Source organism: Uloborus diversus, chromosome 6 (genome assembly GCF_026930045.1).
Source record: "Uloborus diversus isolate 005 chromosome 6, Udiv.v.3.1, whole genome shotgun sequence".
In the NCBI taxonomy this organism is placed as follows: Eukaryota; Metazoa; Arthropoda; class Arachnida; order Araneae; family Uloboridae; genus Uloborus; species Uloborus diversus.
This window is the reverse complement of record NC_072736.1, coordinates 124,086,176-124,108,899: the sequence shown is the minus strand read 5'-3', so window position 1 is coordinate 124,108,899 and position 22,724 is coordinate 124,086,176. Positions and strand designations below refer to the sequence as shown.

The 22,724-nt window shown below is 30.9% G+C and overlaps 1 protein-coding gene across 1 annotated transcript in view; it reads left to right on the top strand.

Moving 5' to 3' along the window:
- The first annotated feature begins 3,436 nt into the window (after positions 1 to 3,436).
- The window catches only part of LOC129223960 (uncharacterized), a 34,050-nt gene continuing 14,762 nt past the window's right edge, over positions 3,437 to 22,724 (top strand). The window contains exon 1 of the mRNA XM_054858344.1: positions 3,437 to 3,584. The gene's annotated coding sequence lies outside the window, so the exon portion shown is untranslated. The remainder of the gene's footprint in view (positions 3,585 to 22,724) is intronic.

Here is a 22,724-nt window from a genome sequence, read left to right as displayed (position 1 = left end):
ACTTCTGTGCTTAGCACGGTAAAACACAGCGTGAGGGGGGAAAGTTTCTGAAAAAAATGTTTTTTTTTTTAAGTCTCAATATTTTCTTTGGTTCACATTGTACACTCTGTTACAAATATTTCGAATATAAAGTAAACAGTAACTTTGAATCTGATAAAACTTTTGAAAAGACTAAGTTGTATAATTTCTGTGCTTTGAATTCTACAGTCCACAAACAAGTTGAGTCTTATTCATTTCTCCCGATAGCTAATTTGCGTTATTGAACGTCCGCTATGTAACATATTTGTTACAATAATAATGATAATAAAAAGTTTATAAAACTGAAACCCGGACACGGCAAAAAAAAAAAAAAAAACACTAAAAAAGTAAGAAAAAAGGTAGGTGCTGTTTGATATCATCGTCTTATTAAGCGAAACATGTCATTTGATACCTTAGATAGTCCCATTTATTTAGTTCTATCTTGAAATCCTCTGTCACTTTCACATTAATAATAATTATAATTCAATTAAAATTCCTCAATCGTGCTTTGTCAACCATAGTTCATTTTTTTTATCAACGCCCGACTATTGCATTTGAATTGAATTATGCTGTTATTAATGTGAGAGTGAAAGAGGATTTCCACAGGACTAAATAAATAGGAATATCAAACATATCAAATGACTTGTTTCACTCAATAAGACGATAATATCAAACAGCACCTACCTCGTGTCTAACCGTTTGATTCTTTTTTTTTTTTTTTAATATTTTCCGTTTTAACCTGTGATGCGATAACAAAATAATAGCGTGCGTAAGTGATACACGCATAACAGAAAAGCATTTTAGTTTGATACACAAGAATGGCAAATTTAATTTATTGCTATTATAGAAAATTTTAAGTATAAAAGATTGATCTTACTTAATAAGACTATAATAGTAATCAATAACTATTTTTAAAGTCGGTTAAAATGTAGCCTATGTTTTCCGGGCTATAATAATGTATCGATAGCGCGGATTCACAGAAGAGTCAAAGGGTCAGCTGACCCGCCTGTGACAAGAATTTCATTATGATTATTGTGTAACTAAAAATCGTAAATGCTCATACAATCAATGTTAACCCTGCTTTGTTTGGTTCTGTAAGGTATTTCTTCCCAGCGCGTCATAATTCAAGGGATTGACTGGGGCTATCGCTATTTTGAGTTCTCTGTTCATTAAAAAAAAAACAACACTCATCTCTAATGAGCTTAACGTTTTTCAGAGTACTTTTCCACCAAACCATATATCGTGTTGTGTGTGCTTTTTCCAGCTATTTTATAGCTGTAATGTCAAACGTTCAAAACATACGGTATAATGACCAGCATGTTTGCCTACAGAAATATGAATTTTGATGAAAATTTTATCCATGGCGCAGGTTGGGCTATTAAAAAAATTAGCGGAGGGGGGTTAATTTGAAAGGATTTTGATCTCATTTTGGGGGGGGGGGGTCTCCGTAGAATATGAGGGTGTGCGTCATCCCCTTTGGTGACATCCCTGCTTAACTGATACTTTTTTACGTAGGAGGGGTAATGTTGGCCTTTGAAACTTGACCCCCCTTACACAATGTTCTGGATGTAATCGATTAACACTTTATTCATCGAATCGAATAAATAGTTTAGGTTCTACGGTTGAACATACGTAAATACAAACATACATAGACTGATAAAATCTAGCTCTTCTTTTTAGCTACCCCGTCGTCGAGTAAAAAATCTATTTTTATTTATTTATTTATTTATTTTTTGAAATTGCAAACAGAACAACAGTTTTAGAATCATTTCAGTTTATATTTTCTGCAATTACAGCATTTTTTATGATTAGAACGTTTTTTTTTTAAACGCCTAAATGCCTACTACGTTGTTAGTCCAATCTGTTAAAGTCCATAGGTGACAGTGTAGGCAATTTTTTGTTTAAACACTTCATAAGTTATCTGTAAACCATTGATACTTGATTATACTCAAAAATGGCGAATTATTTTTTAAAAATATGAATAATTGCTGGTAATTACTATAATGTGTTTAAAAACTCAAAAGTGTTATATATGATATGTACAAAGTTTTTACGAGGAATGATCGGAAATTTGAAGCAATTTTTCCTAAAGGCCAATTAGTTTTAAAAAATCAAACCATAAGTTCCACATAAATTATCATCAATAAGAATTTCGTCAAAAACCAAAACCCATGTACCATACAATAATCCAACATTAGCTAAATTTGTCATCCTTATTGGATTAGTTTGCAAATCAGTCGAAAAAAAAAGAATACCTTTCTAACAAGAGAAATAATTTTTCGCAGTGGACGACAGATAGATTGACCTACAAACCGACAGGCACAAACCTCTCCGCTTCATAATAATACTGTTAATTTTTTAATAGTTTTTAGTTGAATTTTTAACATTTTTCTGTTTTTAACAATGTTTTTTTTAACGTAATGTTGTTTACTTTACAGTTACACGTTATCTTTAAAAAATACTTTTAGTTATTATTAATTAATTAATTAATTTATTTATTTTTTATCAATTTATTTCATGGTTTTTTAAAAAATAATTTGTACAGGAAAGTTGGCTGAAATGAAAGATTACGATTAAAATGTGTGTACATTTACGAAGAATCGTTTGATTTCTTTTCATATTAATAAGTTTAGTGAATAATAGTAATAAAGTTTATCGAATGAAACGATCGAAAAACATAGCTATAAAAAAACACTTAGTACAATAATAGATATTCTGAATTATAAGAATATCGTATCTTTATGTTGCCTAATTAAAAGAATATGCATGAATGAACAAATTCTGTTATTTAGAAAAAAAAAAGCAGAATCTTTGAAATAAGCAGTTTGAAACTGTAATATTTTGTAAGCAAAGTAAAAAACACTTTTTTTTCTGTCTTGCAAACTATATAACATGACGAGTTGTAAATTAGCTCTTTTATTTGTAGTTTGTGTTTTTTTATGCATCAATGGTTCTCTGTAACCGAATGAGGAATTAAAATATGATACAACGCAACACATTACTTTATGGGAAAAGGTGTTGTAAATAGGCTGCGCTTTAAAAACTAAATTGTTTTCTTTTACATTGCAAGAAGTATTTGCCGTGGAAAAGTAGATAAATTTTGTAGATAAAAGTACAACTACGAGCCGGCGTTGAAACGAAATGAAGCAATAAATTACCAAAAAAAGAGAATAAAAGTTATTTGTCATAGTGTGAACTAGGAAGGGTGGATAGGAAATAGTTCTCACAATCAAAGGGAAGAAGGGAAGTGGGTTCAGTCTAAAAACGCAATAAATTTTGATCCGCTAGGTCAGCTCAAAATCCCTCTCTTCATTGAGCGGTGAAAGCGGCGCATGCGCATCTGGTAGGGAGCACGCAGATGTATTCCATTGCCCACAGCGAATATTTTTCGTCTGCAGCCGGCCGCCATTGTCGGCAGTACTGCTGGGAAGCTCGTGTTACAGCCTTCTAAGGGTGGGAGCATGAAATGAAAGTTTGAAAACAGGGAGCTTGTACAGACAGAGCAACAATTCCGATTTGTTCAGCAAGTGTGAAAATGGCATCCTTGGAGTGATGGAAATGTGGAGGTGAGTTGTTTCGCTGCTTTTAGCCGAAGCGATTCTTTGTAGCACGGATATTGTGAATTGTATTGCAGAGAAAACTCTTGTAGCGTTAATAGAGGATGTTTTCTTATGTATTGAAACGTATTGAGTTAGAATTGTGCAAAATACAAAAGGGGGTGTTTCAAAAATGAAAATTTTTATTATTATTTCAAAACAAAACTTAAGTTAGTGAATAAAATTAAAATTGCTTTTGGTGACAATAATGTAAAAAGTGCTGGAAACACTTTTTTTTTGTAAAAATATTTAGTGTAACAAATTTTAAACAGCAATTTAATTGAATTTTCAAAGAGCAATTGATTTTTCAAATCAACAATACAATTTATTAAAATGAAATAAATGTGTTTTCCTTTTTTTTTTTAATTTTATGAATACTGATATTAAACAAATAAAAAAAAAATTAAGTGCACATTTATTTTAGTTGAATTTATTTAGATTTTTTTATCTTGGTATTTTTAAGACTGAAAACTGTCCGACATAAAATCTGTAACAAAAGTGATCAATCCGAAGCAAATAAATGAATATGCATTAACCTATTCAATTGCCTTTCAAATCGTACCTGAAAAACTTCTTACTTACTCTTAGAACAACTCTTTGAACGCAGTTTTACTATGCCTCGTGCTTCTAAAACAGTAATGACTTCAGTGAAATTATCATTATTTGTTATGATTGGTACTGTTGTTAAAATTTGCAGAAAATAATTTTAAATTTTTTTCAAATGATTTACTGACATTAATTATTTTTGTTTTTATTAACACAATAAAATACCTAAGAAAAATCATTTTCAACTCATTTTGAAATTTAAAAAAAAAAAAAAAATATGTGTAACTTTTCAGCGACGGAAAAAAAAGGCTTTTAGCTTAGAATTGAACAAAGTATTTGAAGTTTTTGATATACAGTTAAAAAATTACTTTATACTCAATAATTTACATAAAGCTCAAGCATTTTAAAAATCTCTCTTTTTTCTAAAAAACATGAAAGTGCTTTTTTTTTCTTTTATCCGAACAAATAAGACACACCTTTTCATTTCATTAGTAAGAACATAGTGTAGTAAATGCTTTGAATTTTAACAGCGTCTTTAAGAACCTAATTCATTTGTATTATATACATTCATGCATTTCTACAACAAGATATTGGGACTTTCTAAAGCATAAACTACATGTACAAGGGAAAAAAACTGAAACTGATTTAATTGCATTCGATAAAAAAGGAATAAAAAAAACACAACACAATAAAAGTAACTAAATACATGCATTTCAATTTTAACACATGAATAATATTACCAGAAATATATATATTTTTTTATTGAAATTTGGAAGATTCTTCAATCAAATGTAATGTGATATTTGTCAAGCGTTTTTCTATTATATTTTAAAAATTTGTTTGTATATTCAAACACCCAAACTGGAGCAAAAAAAGTTTGCATAATTGTCTGATCTGCATAAGTAAATGCTTCAGTAATTTGTAATGATAACTAACATTTAAAAGAGTATGCAGAAAACTCACCGAAAATGTTGATCCTTGCTTGATTTTTCTTTAACGAAATGATACTAAATTCCAAAATAAAAAAAATAATGTTTTTACTATTTACTTTTACGGTAAACTATTTTAGACGGAAATAAACAACAAGACTTCGCTTTTTAAAACTTTTTTATTTATTAACTTGATTTTCTTTTACTAAAAGTTTTTATTTGTTATATTTTCATTATTGTAAATCATAAAGATTTTTTAAAGCTACAATTAAAGCTTTATATTGTCGCTATTTACCCCAATAGCAATCTGATAATATTTTTTCCATATTCCTCACATGTTGTTTCAAAATAATACTTAAAATATATTAATTAACATTAATTTTGAAACAAATATTTTAACATATTTATGGCAATAGATGCTGGTAAATTTGAAAGATGTGATTTATATTGGAAAAGTTATTTTGAACTAAATGGTACATGCAAATTTTCGTTTACATTGATGGTCATAGACGAAATGAAACAAATTACTAATTTACGAATCAAGGTATTGTAACTGCCTACCAATGAATACCACTTAAAATATGCAGCTATTAGCAGTTTCTTTTTTTTTAAATTTTTTAGATTTTCTTCCTTGAGGCAGGTGGAAACCATTAGAAAATGAACTAAAAAAACATAATTAGATTTTTTTTTAGTTAAATGAGTCAAGTTATTTTTTCAAAGTGGAGGATTGAGAGATTCATGTTGAAATAAAACGAAATATATTCAGTTATGTTCTCATCAATTTTTCTGACAGTATACTCTCAGTAATCCATTACGCACAATATGTATATGCGATTATACACGTAATATGTCATAGAATGAAAATTTTTGAATCTTGAGGGTATACGCTATACGTCTAAAAAATGTTTGAGGGTATACGACGTATATGGACTACTATAGGAACTATAGGAACACCCATGGATATTTTAACGCAGATGAAATAACCTGAAGGAACTGATAGCATCTAGCGTATATGGCAGGTTTTACTTCGCAAAACACAAAAATTAAATTATTACTTTCTTCTATATCTAATATATAGAAGAAATTATTGGATTCGTGCAAATTTTCGAATTTTGAATTTTGACGGATTCGAACGTTTTGAGGTGTTCTGAGTCCATTTCGACTATTTTTGGAAAATGTCTGTCTGTCTGTGTGTATGTGTGTGTGTGTGTGTGTGTGTGTGTGTGTGTATGTGTGTCACGTCTGTGTGTGACCAGTTTTTTGTGGCCGCTCTACAGTAAAAACTACCGCATGAAATCGAACGAAACTTGGTACACATATGTACCCCTATGTGAACTTGTGCCCAATGGTTTTTGGCGCGAATTCCTCCAAGGGGGGTGGAGCAATGGGACGTTTTTTGAGTTACGCGTGATTGCTATTCCTCAGGAAGTAACTGGCGGAATCAAACAAAATTTGGTCCATATGTTGCCATTAACAGGAACAGGTGCTGATTCAATTTTGGTGTCAGTAACTCAAACGGGGGTTGAGCTATAGAACGTTTTTTGTCGTCAATTGTGACTGCTGTATCTCAAGAAATAATGAACGGAATGAAAGAAAAATTTATCGGCAGGTAGCCCTTAGTGGATATAAGAGCTGATTTTATTTTGGTGTCAACAGCTAACTAGTATGTTGTGGCCATCACGAAACTTTCTTCTATATTTTTCCTTTTTCTGATCCCTCCCCATGCTTGACGAGAAAGCAATATTCCTAACAAAAACAAAATTACACATGCAAAAACTTGACGACCATCCCAATGTCTGAATTATTGTAAAAACAAAACATGGAGCGAAAATTGAAAGTTACTTTAAAAGCCTTACTTGAATTAATTACAAATATTTTATTTATTAACAAACATAAGATGGCAACAGTTAAAAATTTTAAATCATTGAGATAATATTTCCGATCATTTCCATACAATTAAAATCACGAGAAATACGCAGACGACAGTCTATTACGATTTATCTTTCTTATTGTTGCATTAATAAAACTATTTTTATTCGCAAAAAAAAAAAAAAAATCAACACCTCTTGGAGCGATCGGCGTCAAAATAGAACCAAAGCCTGTTTACATATGGATTCACATATATATTTCAAATTTCAACCAGAACGTAGCATTACTTCTTGAGATAGGGCACTCAAAATGGAAAAAAAGAACGGGTGATTGCGCTGCCCCCTTTTTAGCTGTTGACACAAAAAAAAAATCAGTTCTTATACCCACTAAGGGCTACTTGCCGATAAATTTTTCTTTCATTCCGTTCATTATTTCTTGAGATACAGCAGTCACAATTGACGACAAAAAACGTTCTATAGCTCAACCCCCGTTTGAGTTATTGACACCAAAATTGAATCAGCACCTGTTCCTGTTAATACTAACATATGGACCAAATTTTGTTTGATTCCGCCAGTAACTTCCTGAGGAATAGCAAGCACGCGTAACTCGAAAAACGTCCCATTGCTCCACCCCCCTTGAAGGAATTCGCGCCAAAAACTAATGGGCACAAGTTCACATAGGGGCACATATGTGTACTAAATTTCGTTCGATTTCATGCGGTAGTTTTTGTTGTAGAGCAGCCACAAAAAACTGGTCACACACAGACGTGACACACATACATACACACACATATACATACATACACACACACACACACAGACAGACAGACATTTTCCAAAAATGGTCGAAATGGACTCAGCACACCTCAAAACGTTCGAATCCGTCAAAATTCGAAATTCGAAAATTTGCACGAATCCAATACTTTCTTCTATATATTAGATATAGAAGAAAGTAAAAAGGGGGTAGCGCAATCGCCCGTTCTTTTTTTCCATTGTGAGTGCCCTATCTCAAGAAGTAATGCTACGTTCTGGTTGAAATTTGGAATATATGTGAATCCATATGTAAACAGGCTTTGGTTCAATTTTGGCGCCAATCGCGCCAAGAGGTGCTGATTTATTTTTATTATCATTATTTTTTAGCGAATAAAAATAGTTTTATTAATGCAACAATAAGAAAGATAAATCGTAATAGATTGTCGTCTGCGTATTTCTCGTGATTTTAATTGTATGGAAATGATCGGAAATATTATCTCAATGATTTAAAATTTTTAACTGTTGCCATCTTATATTTGTTAACAAATAAAATATTTGTAATTAATTCAAGCAAGGCTTTTAAAATAACTTTCAATTTTCGCTCTTTGCTTTGCTTTTGCAATAATTCAGACATTGGGATGGTCGTCAAGTTTTTGCATGTGTAATTTCATTTTTGTTGGGAATATTGCTTCCTCGTCAAGCATGGGGAGGGATCAGAAAAAAAAAAGAAAAAATATAGAAGAAAGTTTCGTGATGGAGACAACATACTAGTTTTTTACTCATTGTCTGAACGTATTTTTGGCAGTTTTTCTGGAAAAAAAAAATCCGTTAAAAGAAAATACTGAAATATACCCATATTTAATTTTTGCAATAATTTTCCGTTTTCGACTCAACTTTCTTCATATTTTAGTTCACTGTATAATATTTATCCAGTAGTTTACGCATAGTTCTCCAACAGACAACGAAAAAACTTTCAAAAAATCAAAAAGAATGAGTGAAAGATGTAGGGCCATCCCTCTCGCTGTGCATAATCCATGCTTAAAATCTCGTCATTTACAGTTAAAAAACGCTGAAAAAGAAAAAATTCATCGGCTTGAACTCTTGAAATTTAACCAAGATCGATTGGGCGGAGTTGCACAAAATTTTACTCCTTGGTGTGTGCGTATGAGTGTCTTTAGTGTTCTTCTATATTTTATTTGTACAATGTCATTTAATTTTTAATTTTTTTTTAGTGAGATTAAGTATCTACTGAAAATTACTGACGTGCAAAAAATGAAATTCACAACCTTATATTTTTGTTATCTTATTATTATTTTTTTTTTCAAATTTTTAATTTGTACTTTTATCACATAATATTCTTATTTCATTTTTAAGAATTTATAATTGGATCATTTGCTCATTTATTTGTATCATCGTTATTATCTTTTAAAAAACATCTTAAAAGTTTGAAGAAAATTAATTTTTAATAACCAAATGCTATTATGCAACTATGTTTAATTTGTTCCATGTAGCTTTATTTTCAAATTCCAGTTTTGAAGAAAAATGTTCTTCTGTACCGGTGTCTTTAATTTTCTTTAAAAAACAGCAAGACAGAAAACATAACATCTTTACGCTAAACAAGTTCTCACACAAAATAGAGAATATCCAGACGACTAAATTTAATGTAAAATAAATTATGAAGTTATTTATAAGTCTATTAATTAATTTGTTTGTGTTTGTTTTCTTAAAAATGTAATACTATAAAAATTTAAAAATTATATATATGTGTGTGTGTTTGTTACAGTAAATGTGATAAACTGGTGATTGTATATAATAACCGGTGATTATTCATAAACTCCAATACACTTTGTAAAAGGGATAAATTGTTCAATATTTACTGGCTTACTTTTATAAATCCTGATTCGTGATAAGGAGTAAAAAACTTTTGAGTTTCTTTGTAGAATAACGAAAGCTTTATTCCAAGGAATGAATATTTTCAACAATAAAAAGTTCGTTAACAGTTAAAAGATCGTAATTAGCTATCAAAACTTTCAAAAATATTTCATCTTGAAGTAAAAATAAAAGTGGTGCTGTGTTCTCCTACCTTCATTAGGTAGCCTGTAACAAACAAATTAGATAATATCAAACATAATGTAACATATGTTGTCCAAACACATTGCAAAATAAAAAAGGTTCAAAATGCCAAAAAAAAAAAAAAAAAAAAAAAGCCTAAGAATGTTTTTGCAATGAAATTCTTCAATTTTATCTAATCAAAACAGTTTTGAGTTGAATAATAACTAGTATTTCTAGATTAGTCCATCGAAATCTAAAATATGAATAAAAGAAACAATTTTGTTTTTAGAACAGTTCCACATCAAAAAAGAAGCACCCATGTACTAGAGTAAAAACCATTCAATTGTAATTTCACTTATTTAGAATCATTCTTTTATAACTTTTATATTAAGTATACGGTCCCTCATTTCTGAATGATAAAATTTGTGAATGGAAATAAAATAACGGTCTACGATTTTCGGGAATCTTGTGTAATATTTGAGAGTTCTCTTTCGATGTGTATAAAAAGTCGTTACGCATGATAAAATGTCAGTCTCGATTGAGAATTTGTACTGAGAGTGTATTAGCTCTGTTTATTGCGAGGCATTTCGCTGTCTTGTTTTTCGTATTTGGATATAAATACGTGTGTAAACGTTGAGTTTACGGTGTTGATTGATATTTGCTTAATTGCTGATCATTAATTTAGCAGTTGTTAACGATCTTTCCTGTACATAGTGTAAATAAATCTCCTGTGTTTTTCTCAAGAACTATGTCTTCCTTTCAAGAAAGTTGGAAGTCGCACCGGAACCTTTAACAGTAGCTATGACGACGACGGCACACAATGTAGCATTTTTGTACTGTTTTATTCGTGTGGCAAACCTGATGAAATCAAGCTAGTATGTAATAAGAGTTTTCATTGGTTTCATCCAGAAACGTATCGAAATGGACACAAGAGTTTAAAGTTTTGGCTTTTCTAAGATTGTAACTTGTTGGATCACAACACGTTTTACAAACTGTATGCAAATACGTATAGAAATAAAATAATAGCTGTTCATAAATTATTTTTTAGATTTTCTAACACCTTTTTATTGTAGGCGATTATAGGAACACTTGGTGGGCAGTATAAGGAATATCTTTTTAGAAAATGCAACATGTTTTTTGTTCAAGATTTTCTTTTTTTTGCCCAACGAGCTGATGATATTAAAATTATATTGCGCGAATAGTTAGCCTCATAGTGTTTCAAAAACTTCGGATCAATTTATTCACGTTAATTTGTGAAATATTTGTATACGTTTGAGCAGCAAATTATCCTAAGTGTGCAATATTTGGGATTGTATTTTTTGATTATTTTACTCTCAGTGGGCGATTTTATCCTCCTATGAACAGAAAAAAGAAACAATTTCACCGTTAAAGTCAAAGTTAGATTTGAATATTGTGTTCACAAACCATTCATTTTATAATTTTTTTTTTTTTTTTTTGAAATTAATGCTTTAAAGGACCAAAACAAATTTCTCGGAACTAGTAAAAACAAAAAGGTATGTATTATAACTCACAAATAATGACTCTAAAACTACCTACGGGTATAAAAGAAAAAAAGACACCGTCAAAGTTAAAGTTAAATTTGAATATCATTTTGAGTACACCAATCTTTCTTTTCTTGGCCTCTTTTTGAACCTTAGAATTAAATAGAATATCATTTCTCAATCGTTAATTATTTAAGCTCGGATCTATGTTGAATTGAAATTCAGTGTCTTTGAATAATTCAGCTCCGAACGTATAATTAGATGCATTTTTAAGGTTTTTTCTTAGTACTTTGCGCCAGGACGAAAAACGAGATTCTCTTCGATTTTCGTGAAAAATCAAGCCTACCTATAATTTGATTTAATTTTAACCCAAGAAGTTTTTTTTCGAAGTGAAGTAAAAGAGCAAACCAGGAAAAAGCTCATTATAAAATAAAGTTTCTGAACAAGAAAGGGGAAAAAAGGGAGAAAGATATAATCGGCTTAGAGTTTAAAGATTCTAGAAGGTTTTTTACCACTTGTGTTTGCCGCTTTTTCGTTTCGGCCATGGTTAAAATTTTATTTCCAATAAAATAATATTGTGTAGACTGGTATCTGATAAAAAGTTTTGAAATAATATTTTTAAAAAGAGTAACCAAAGAAACTTGCTAACCACTAACGATGAAACAACAACGTATTCAAGTCACAAGTATCGCAAAAAGCATGCTATTCACCAGTTTAAACCATTAAACTTCGTGAATTCGAGGAATGTGGGATTAAGTAAAATAGTTAAGACAACTTATATATACTGTTTTTCAATATGAACAAATTTAAAGTATGTTTTGAAAATTACAGTTAATAAAGAAATGACAGTCAATTTTGGAATTAAACTTACATTGAAACAGTATTTTTCGTATTTTTCACTTTTTTTCATGGAGCAAAGTGAAAAGTACAATATTTTTTCATGAATGCTCTCGATATGCTTATTAAAAACATTTTTAGTCAAATGAATGAGGAAATAAAAATGTTTTATCTGTTACTAAATGGATAAAAAAATGAACAAATAAAAAAATTCATTAACTAATATATGAGAAAAATAAATGAATGAAAAAAATAAGGAATGAATAAGAAAATAGGTGACTGAATAAATAAACAAGAGCGTTATTTAATGAAGGAATGTAAATAAATTAATTACTAAATGAATACGTAAGTGATTAAATAATTTATTGAATAAATAAACTTAAATGAACTATTTCACGTTGCCCCGCATGCACTTAAATAATTGTACACAACTTTGAAAACAAAAAGCTTAATATTAAATAAATTAATCTTGCACCGACATTAGTAGGTCTCAGTTAATATTTAAAATGTTGATGACAAGGACTTGATCATTTTATTATAGAAAAACAATTTGACTTGCAACAAAATATTACAATCTAAGTATCAATTTTTAAAAATTGCCTGTAATATCATATGCTTAGTTCTTCAGAGGACACTTTTTTTGACTGGAGAAGCGATGACGAATGAGTTTGACTACATAGTTAAAATATTACAGGTGTTAAAATATACAGCAGGAGCTAAAAACAAAGCAAAAAATTTAGCAATTCACTTTGCCCCACTTTTCCCTTCATACCTGTTAATCAGAACCGGTAAAAAATTAACTCTGTCCCTCAAGGCCAGACTAAAGTAATTCCAAAAATAGCAATTTTCAGATAATTACTATCCTCATTAAGCCATAACTACGCAATCACAAAAAAAACCCTTATAATTACACATCAGTATTATAAGAGCACGAATTCCAACCTTTATATGCAACCGACAAACGTTTTCACACTCCCTTGCAAAGTAATGATTACCTGACTTAGGTTAGCCTAGTTTTGAGTTACACAACTAATAAAGCATTAGACGCGTTCGTTATGCTAGCTAGTCTATGTTTTCTGTTTGAACATTTTTTCAAGAAATGAATTCAGTGCACACTGCACCAAAAATTTCTTTTGGGCATCCTAATGCTGCTTATCATGTACTTTACAATAAAGTGATTAAAGTGAAAGACGGAGGGGCCTGTGTGGCTCCTCGCGTAGTTTGTTGTTTAATAACTCGGATAATTTCTAACAGAACGTAATGTAACTTCCTGACTTTTCAATATATGACCTTATTTGAATGATTGTTTAATCATTTAATGATTCGTCTCATAGTACTGTAAATATTGATCCTTATACCTAGAAAGACGGGAGGGGCCACAGTGGCCCCAAAGCTATTTTACAACTAAAAAAAATATTTTTTCACTTTCTCCTAATTGTTGTAGCATAAAAAAGGCCATTCACTCTAGTTTAACCTGTAACTTTCGCTTTATACAGCCAGTTGGATATCCAAATGCTATAAACAGTACCGACTGCTTACCACCCTAACGGTAGTCATTGCTTTTGGAAAGAAAAACTGATTCAACCTTTTGGCCAGTATAGCAAGAAACACTACAAATAATCGCATACTAAGTTTTTTATTTAGTCATGAAAGAAGGTGTATCGGGCATGTGGACTCACCCAGAAAGAATGTTTTAAATAATTCACCCCAAAAATGGGTAGGGGCCACTCTATCCCCTTCAGTCTTTCTAGGTATACAGAAAATGTTAGTCGATCTAGTGTTAAAAAGTCTACTTTTTTCAGAAATGCATCATTTCATCGTATCAGAAGGTTACTTTTATGCACGTAACTATTTGAAAACAGCTGAATGCGCAATTCGCTTTTATGCCTTTTGTATTTTTGAGTCCTGAATGCCGCCTTCGGTGGCTGCTTTAATTAATTTGGTGACCGGCCTAAAAATTATTCTAATTTATTTCCATATCTCTGTACAATGTACATTAAGGTATCTATCTTCGCAACTCACTATCTCTATTACTTTTCCATATTTATCTACATCTAAAAATATCAATCTGTGTACATCTATCTATATTTTTCTCTGCATTTATTTATCTGTCGATCTACGTCTCAATCTGCTTCTCTAATTTTCTGTATTTATCTTTCTCTATACGTATCAATCATTTACCAATACCTCTAAAGCAACAAGTATATATGTATGCATCTCTATTATTTCTTTCCATACTTATCTCTATAACTATTATTGTGTGTATGTGTATATTAAGCTATATTTATCGGAATTTTTACATTTATTTACCTATATATCTCTATAGGTATAACTATCCCTTATTATTTACAAGTATATAAAAATTTTGATTTTAAGGAAATTATTTTCAAAACAGAACAATTCCTTCATAGTGTTTACCAAAATATCTCTCTGTTTTAATTTCAACCTTGCCGGCTATAAAATAGTCTCAAATTGCTAAAACAAATAGCAAGAATTCCGTTTGTTCGCACACAACCAAGAAGTGACAATAAATTTAAAAAAAAAAAAACGGCTGCTACGATTTCTTTTATTTTTTTAAAATGCAAGATTGCAGGGTTTGAAATCCTGTTTCCTATGTTTCAAAAATGCAATGGTACGACTACCAAGCATGATGCCTCCCCAAACGAGAACACCGAAACCTCCATACCTGTCCCTTTCAATGATGTTCGAGGGATGATTGCGACTTCCCCGCTCTCTTCAGCAGATGAGTATGCGATGAGAATCGCTACTCAGACTGAATCTGCTCTCATTTGTAAAGAGTACCCGTTCCTATTCATTGTCTCTCCAATTCCGGTGTTCCCGGCACCACAGAGAACGCCTTCTCCGATGGGCAGGCGTTAGAGGTACACACCGTATAGGGCGGCGTGCAAACACACCACCACCGTGCAGTCTTCTGGCCACGGTAAAACGCGATATCGGTCGCCCAGTCGCGTGTCTAGCGATTTCTCCCGCTGTCTGCCGCCTGTTTCTTCTGGCCTGTAAGACAATATACCGGTCATCTGCGGGTGTGGTTCTTCGTGGACGACCACTACTGAACCCCCGGATAGCTGTTCCTGTAGTTTGAAATTGTCTCCAATGTCGTGAAACGATCGAACTCTGGAGCCACACTTGTCCCACTACGGCCTTCCTCCAACTTCCCAATGATTCGACCTCGGGTAAAAGCATTCAGATGTCGTCTAACAGATTGATTATTCGCCTTTTCTCGCTGAGGCAGCAACTCGGTGTGATTTTAACTGCTATACGGCGTGCAATCTCTTTGCCGGAAATGCTGATCTTACACCGACAACATGCTTTATACTACTCAGACACTCCCCCATTACCTCTGCCTGCATATCTGCGCATGTGCTTCCGTACATCACCTTACTTAATCTCCTGATTGGTCTTTCTGTCCGCTCTGCCTCTTCGTTCAGCTGATATGCTAATTTTTCGACTTCGTCCTTAATTTTTGCACACCAGTGTATATAGCGGCTCTAGCAACAGTGAATGGCATTTCATCATTTGTGATGTCATCGGCAGAAGCGTAAACAATGAAAGCGCACCGGTTAAAGTAATTTTTTAAAAATATTAAACTTAAACAAATTATTTAAAATATTGTCGGATCCTATGTTTTTAAGTATGCTATTTTAGAAAAAAAATACTTTTAAAATTTTGGAAACGACCCCATTACATAAATTAAACAATTTACGCCAGCTAAATAGAACAAATCCATGAATCAGAAATATCATCTTCCTCTTTTGATAATCAAACATAATCACAGAAATAAATTATCTAGTATTAAATGTTACTCTTGACAGTCTTATGGTCACGTATTTGCACAATCTGAAAAAAATGTAATCAAATGCCGGAAATGTCGCGAAACTGGACATAAGTGCCAATATAAGAAAAAACAGTACAAAATGAAAATTGCGTTCGAAATGAACTAAAAATTTATGATATTGAATTCAACATCGTGAAAATGGCTGTTTGAGAACAACTTAATGTGATCTGCATTAATTTCTTACTTTCGTAATACTTTTTGATTTCTCATCTCTTTCTACGTGGGTGAGAATAACCAAAAGACTTTAAAAATCATTTCAAAAAGATGAACAAATAAAATTATACATACGAACAAAAATTTCCGTCATTTACTAAGCTTAGAAGCAATTTATACGTTACGGCACGTTTGTTTTACCTTTTTTATCCGCCATTAGACAGGAGCTGCAGCGTCCCCTATAGTTTGTTAGAGTTGCGAATAGGGTGAGCTGCAGCCACTGTCTAACTGTGGACGAAAAAGGTAAAACAAACAAATGCCGTAACTTATACCTTGCTTTTGACGCTTAGTGAGTGACATTAAGTTTTCATCGTGTTTTTGGGAATATATCTTTTCTATTCTTCTAAAACTTCATTACACCACAAACTGTCTGAAGCCTGTAATTTACCCTAAAGAAAACACGTGGAATGAAATGTTTTACCTTTTTGGGTAGTATTGTTAATCACCGCAACGTAGCGTATTCGAGCTCTGGAGTTGCGAATTGTTGATATTTAAACTTCTAGTTGAGTTGCAACGAGTTTGACCGAATCAGTTCGACTGACGAAACAATGCGTTTAATTTGTTCTCGGTTAAGATTTCAAATAGCAAAATCTCCGGTAGGGAAAATGACTAGTTATGAGAAGGTTTGTTTTTTATTGTCTATATTAATTTTGCAGTCCGATATTCCTGGAAACATCATTAGCGAATTCGCAAAACAACATGTTTCAACAACACACACGTCCCTACCACATTTTTTTCAAACACAAGTTTTTATCTGTAGTGTAGTTCATTATTTTAACTACGAGTTGGAAATAAGGAATTTTCTGTGCATTAAATTTTTTGAAGGATTGTTTCTTAAGGATCTAATATTGCTGCTTCTTATCTCAGATCTCTGTTCTACTTCTCATTCCTTAGCTATTTTTTCTATCATATCTGTTAGTTTTTGCCATTAATGAAGATACGATCCTTTCAAGATAATGTGCCCATAACTAGTCAATACAAAGGAAATGTATTAGTTATTGGCACATAGGGCCATAATTGTTGTTACGACCATTTTTAGTAAAGTATTTTTAAAATTGATGACAAAACATAAGCTAAATTTGGCAGACGATAAATACAGAATGCTGCATTAAAATAGTCATATTAATGTTTTTTTTTCTTACTATTTTCTTTTGTTGTTGTTCAGACAAAACTTTTAAAAGCGTTTTGTCAGTTATCTATTTTAAATTTTAACGTTGCTTAAACTGGTAAGATGAAATTTGATGAAATTTTAAGAAACGTTTTAATCGTGCAGAAGGCTTTTTTTCTGAAAATAACTGAACTCAGTTACCATGGCCATTACTACTTTATAATATGCCCATAATTAAGCCAGGGTGAACATAACTGGTCGAATCGGTGTATTAATATCAATCTATGCCAACATATATAGATATATAAATTACAGTTGAGAATTTATAAAAACTTCGTAGCTATAAAAGTGCAATTTATATGTTCTAACACCGTGAGGATTAGTTTTTTCAAGAACTAGAATTGCAACACCACAGTTCAGCATTAATCCAAATTTTGAAAAGAAAACTTCCATGCCTATAAAAAGTCATTTCCTTTTCGCCATCCTCATCTTTCAGATTTCAAAAGCTTAAATACTTTCCTATTCAGAGACACTATTAAAAATAACATTGACTAATTGCAATTTTACACAAAATATGTAATTAGATGAAATTTTTTAAGAGCTTAAAATGATAAAATAAGTACGTAAATAAATAATTATAAAAATGGAAATGATTAAACGTCAAAAATAAAAACCATAAACGTTCACTGCAAAAGATTTCTGAAACTACTTTTTTAGCTTAAAAATTTTTTTGTGTCGAACTTACATCTTGTAAAAAAAAAGCCCAAAATATCATTTAAGTAAGGAAACCTGATAAAAGTTGAACAGTATAGATATTACACGTCGCAAAAAAAAAAAAAAAAAAAAAAAAAAAAAAAAAAAAAAAAAAAAAAAAAAAAATGCAAGTGTAACATAAATTTCACAATTTATAAAATACATTTAATATCAAAAAAGAAATCATAAAAAATCTTGACGGGGAAAAAATCGCGATTTATTTTTCTTAGCTCTTGAAAACGTTGGGTACGAAGCTTACATTGTAAAATAAGTTTAAATAGCATTAAATTAAGGAAATCTGATCGAAGAATTGGTGACCAGACGTTACTCGCAGCTGAAAAAGAAACAAAAACCTCAGCATAATTTAGGAGAACAAACTTTAATAAATAAAATGCATGCAATAATAAAACATAAATCATAAAAACTTTCAGCAAAAAAAATTGTTTTTAACTCTTTAAAAGTTTGGTATTGGGCTTGCATTTCGTAAGATAAGTTTAATTAAATAAAGAAAATCGTATTTAAAAATTAGAAGCCGGATGTTACACCTTGCACTAAAAAAAAAAAAAAAAAGAAAAGAATGAAAGAAAGAAACTAGCACACTACTCTTCTCCCTTTCATTTTGTTAAAGTAATCGCATTTTAGTATGGCTCAATGATACTGTTTGCTCACAAATTTATTTTTTTCCTTGGCTGGGTTGTTGAAATTAAGAAAAGTTAAACACTTGCAAATGAGAACTGATTAGAGTCGAAAACGTAGAAACTCGCAAACTGTTTGTTTGAAAGAGAACATTTTGATGGCAGCGAACAAATTTTAAAGTATTTCAAATAAAGAGTTTTTTTTTTTTCATCTTTACACTAGTTAAAATACCGACGTCCATCTTAAAAAGAGAGTGCTTTTCGACTCAGCGTTTTACAAGTATTTTCGGGAACTGCACAATTTCCCAAATCACTTCTTTAGCTATTCCTCCCTTTTAAATCCTCACGCGCCGTTGATTTTTACTCCTCAAGTAGAAAAAAAAAGTTTTTTTTCGTTTAAAATGATGGTACAAATTAGTTTCATTACCTTCCACTGGGAAGAAATCTTTTCGAGGTGTTTTTATGAAACAGAAATGTTTTCTTTGAATATATCGCTCTTTTTTTCTCATTATTTTAAATTAAACCTTTTAGACGACAGCTGCAGTTCTCATTAGTTCTTAAATATATTAAATTTCTAGCATAAAATTATAATTGAAGTGTTTTATCCAAATTGGCATTTCTTAAAACTACTCAGGAAAAAAAGGGATTTAATGTTGAAAGATTAAAGCAATATAATTCTCCAGCTTAAAAAATATTTTTAAACTATTTCGTTTTGTTTAAGTGTTATACTTTAAATGTATTAAATAAAAAGAATGTAATATTTAAAATTACTTTTAAAAATATTCTATGGTATTCTTGACTGGTAATGGGGTGGTTTCCTTCAGTCAAAAAGTACTACCTTTAGTCTTTGAAATGGATAGAATGAGCAAAAAAATAACATGGACCCAGAAAATACTTTCATTTTCCTAACAGTTTTTTTAAATTAATTTTTTTAAATGTCCGATTTTTCAAACAAGGCGTGGTCTTTATGACGTCACAAATGATGCACTTTGCGGCATCTTTCTGCTACATTTCCACGTTATGATGATCAAGCAGCGAATTAAAATTGCGCTCTACTCTTGCTATCAACCATATCGTTGCCAATACACGTGAGTAAAGATGCGAATTAAAAATATATGTAATGGCAACACTGAATGGCATTTCATCATTTCTGATGTCATCGGCTGACTCGTTAAACGATGAAAGAACACCGATTTAAATAATTTTTTAAAAATATTAAATTTAGGGAAATTATTTAAAAAATGGTCAGATTGTATGTTTTTAAGCATGCTCTTTCCGAAAAAAAAAAACACTTTTAAGATTTTGGAAACGACCCCATTCTACCAACTCCATTTTATGAAAGAAAAAAAAAATCTTAAATTAAAAAGTGTCATGTAATACTGGTCGGATCAAATGTAATCTTGAATAAATTCAAATGTTTGATTTAATATCAAATATGTATTTCTTGAAAGCATGCAACTGATTTCAATGCAGTAGTAGTTAAAAATAATACTCATTTGAGACGAAAACTAGTTTTAAAGACCCCTCATATTTTAAGAAAATGTGCACGTTTAGTAAATGATGTTTTTAGGCTGATTTCCGTCGCAAGATTGACGTTTATTTTTTAAATATTTTTTTACTGTTTTAATTTAAAAAATATAATTTATAGCTTTTTAGATTTCGCAAAAGGTTTTATTAATCACTAGTGGTACCCGCACGGCTTCGCCCGTAATTGCAAATTAAAAGGTCTTTTGGTTCGCCTGTATATTTACAAATGATGTGTAGTGAATTTTCTCGCCAATTGGCTTGTGCCCACGTTACGGTTCCACGTTATGATAATTTCGTATCTCGCCAATTGGCTTGTGCCCATGTTACGGTTCCACGTTATGATAATTTCGTAATTTATTCGTTCATCTTATATTTTTTTTTCTTAAAATTGGAATAGAAAAAGAACAAAATCAAATTTTCGAAAAATCGCTTCGAGGTGCACACAACCATGCTACATACTAACTTTGTGCCAAATTTCATGAAAATCGGCCGAACGGTCTAGGCGCTATGCGCGTCACAGACATCCTACAGACATCCTACAGATATCCTACAGAAATCCAGACATCCTCCGGACAGAGAGACTTTCAGCTTTATTATTAGTAAAGATTAAGCTTTGAACTGTGATTAAAAGATATTTTCTTTCCCAACATCTCACTTGTTTGTTAACGTGTCACTTTTTTCTTTTCCTTGTTTTCCACAGTAAAAATAAATAACAAAGTAAAAGTTGAATGAAATAAAAAAATTATATCCCTTTCAGAATACTTACTACTTTTTAATTCGTGCTTTTTAAACACATTTTGCAGATTAGAAATAATGAAATTTAGGGATGGAGCCCATTCAAATGAATCTTGGATGGAGATACACTTACAAACTTTTTAACTTGTTTTCCTCCGTATGTAAAATAAATAAGAAAGTGTTGAGCGCTCATGAAAAGAAACAGTTTCCTTTTCTTGTCACTATTAATTTAAATTACTGGAAAGAAAAAAAAGCGAAAGCTAAGGTTCTCTCTTTTACTTTGGAGCCTCAAAATACATTCGGGTGTTAAATTTCCAAAATATTCCATTCTTGTACTAGCTGAAATATGTGGGTATTTTTAGACTTTCTAATCGATTTTGCTTAGAATAAGGGCGCTCTGGAAAAATCGCTCAGTTAGATAAAGGAAATGTGCAATGATAAAGAAATAGTGAAACATGTGTATGACAATACTGCCTATAACAATAAACCTGTCTATAGCGATATTTTCCTTGGTCCCAGAAAAATGTCAGTATAAATAATCAAACTGTCTATAACAATATTTTTTTAGGTTCCAACAGTATCGTTGTAGGCAGGTTTTACTGTATTTTGATTTTGAAAAAAAAAAAAAAAAAGATGATATTCGAGTTCAAACAAAAAGTTTTCTGCTGACGCTTTTTTTATGTTATTCGGCAGAACAGTGAGAAAAAAAAAGTGTTTAATATCCAGAATATTACGAACAAACTAATTAAAAATTTCATGAACAAAGATTGAAACATAATTGTCAATAGTTAAGTTTCTATTTAAAAATGGATATAGAAGTCAAGAGTTTAAAATTCAGTCTTGACATTTATGTCCAACTAGAGGGCTCAACTCCCTGCTCGTTTCCCTCGTCAACCCTAGTTCGACACTAGCAGTGGCTCAATGCCGATGACAATGGGGTCGTTTCCGAACTTTTAAAAGTATTTTTTTCTGAAAGAGCATGCTTAAAAGCACAAGATCTGATCATTTTTTTTAAAATAATTTGACAAAAATTAATAATTTTAAAAAACGTATTTGTATCGGTGTGCTGACTGAATTTCTTTTTTACACTTCTGCGCCAGTGGAGTAACGCCAAAGTACATCACCTGTGACGTCATAAATACCACGCCTTATTTGAAAAACCGGACATTAAAAAAATAATAAAAAATTAAACGTTTTTAAAATAATAGATTTTCCTCGCTCCATGTTATTATTATTATTATTATTATTATTTGCTCATTCTATCAACTTCAGTGTCTAAAAGTTGTAGGCGAATGTGGGGCAAAGTGAAATGGCTAAGATGACTGAGTTTTTTTCAATATGAACAAATCTAAAATTTGTTTTGAAAATTACAGTACATAAAGAAAGAACATTGCATTTTATAATAAAACTTCCTTTGAAACAGTGTCTTTTTTTTTTTTTTTTTTTTTTTTTGGCAGTAGATTTGAGTCTTACAAAAAAAGTGGAAAAGTGTCACTTTTTTTTTCATGGGGCAAAGTGAAAAATAAAATATTTTTCTAAATGAAATATTTTCGATTCAATTATAAAACATATTTTGATGAAAGGAAGCAGTAAATTAAAGGTTGAATGAATAAATAAAAAGTTAATTATAAACAATAAACGAATAATTAAATTAGTAAATCAGTTAGTGTACAAAGAAAAATAAATGAGCGAGTAAAAGAAATGAATGAATGAATAAATAAGTGAATTACTAAATGAAGGAAAGTAAATGAATTTATTAATAAATGAAAACGTAAGTGATTTATGTTAAATGTTTG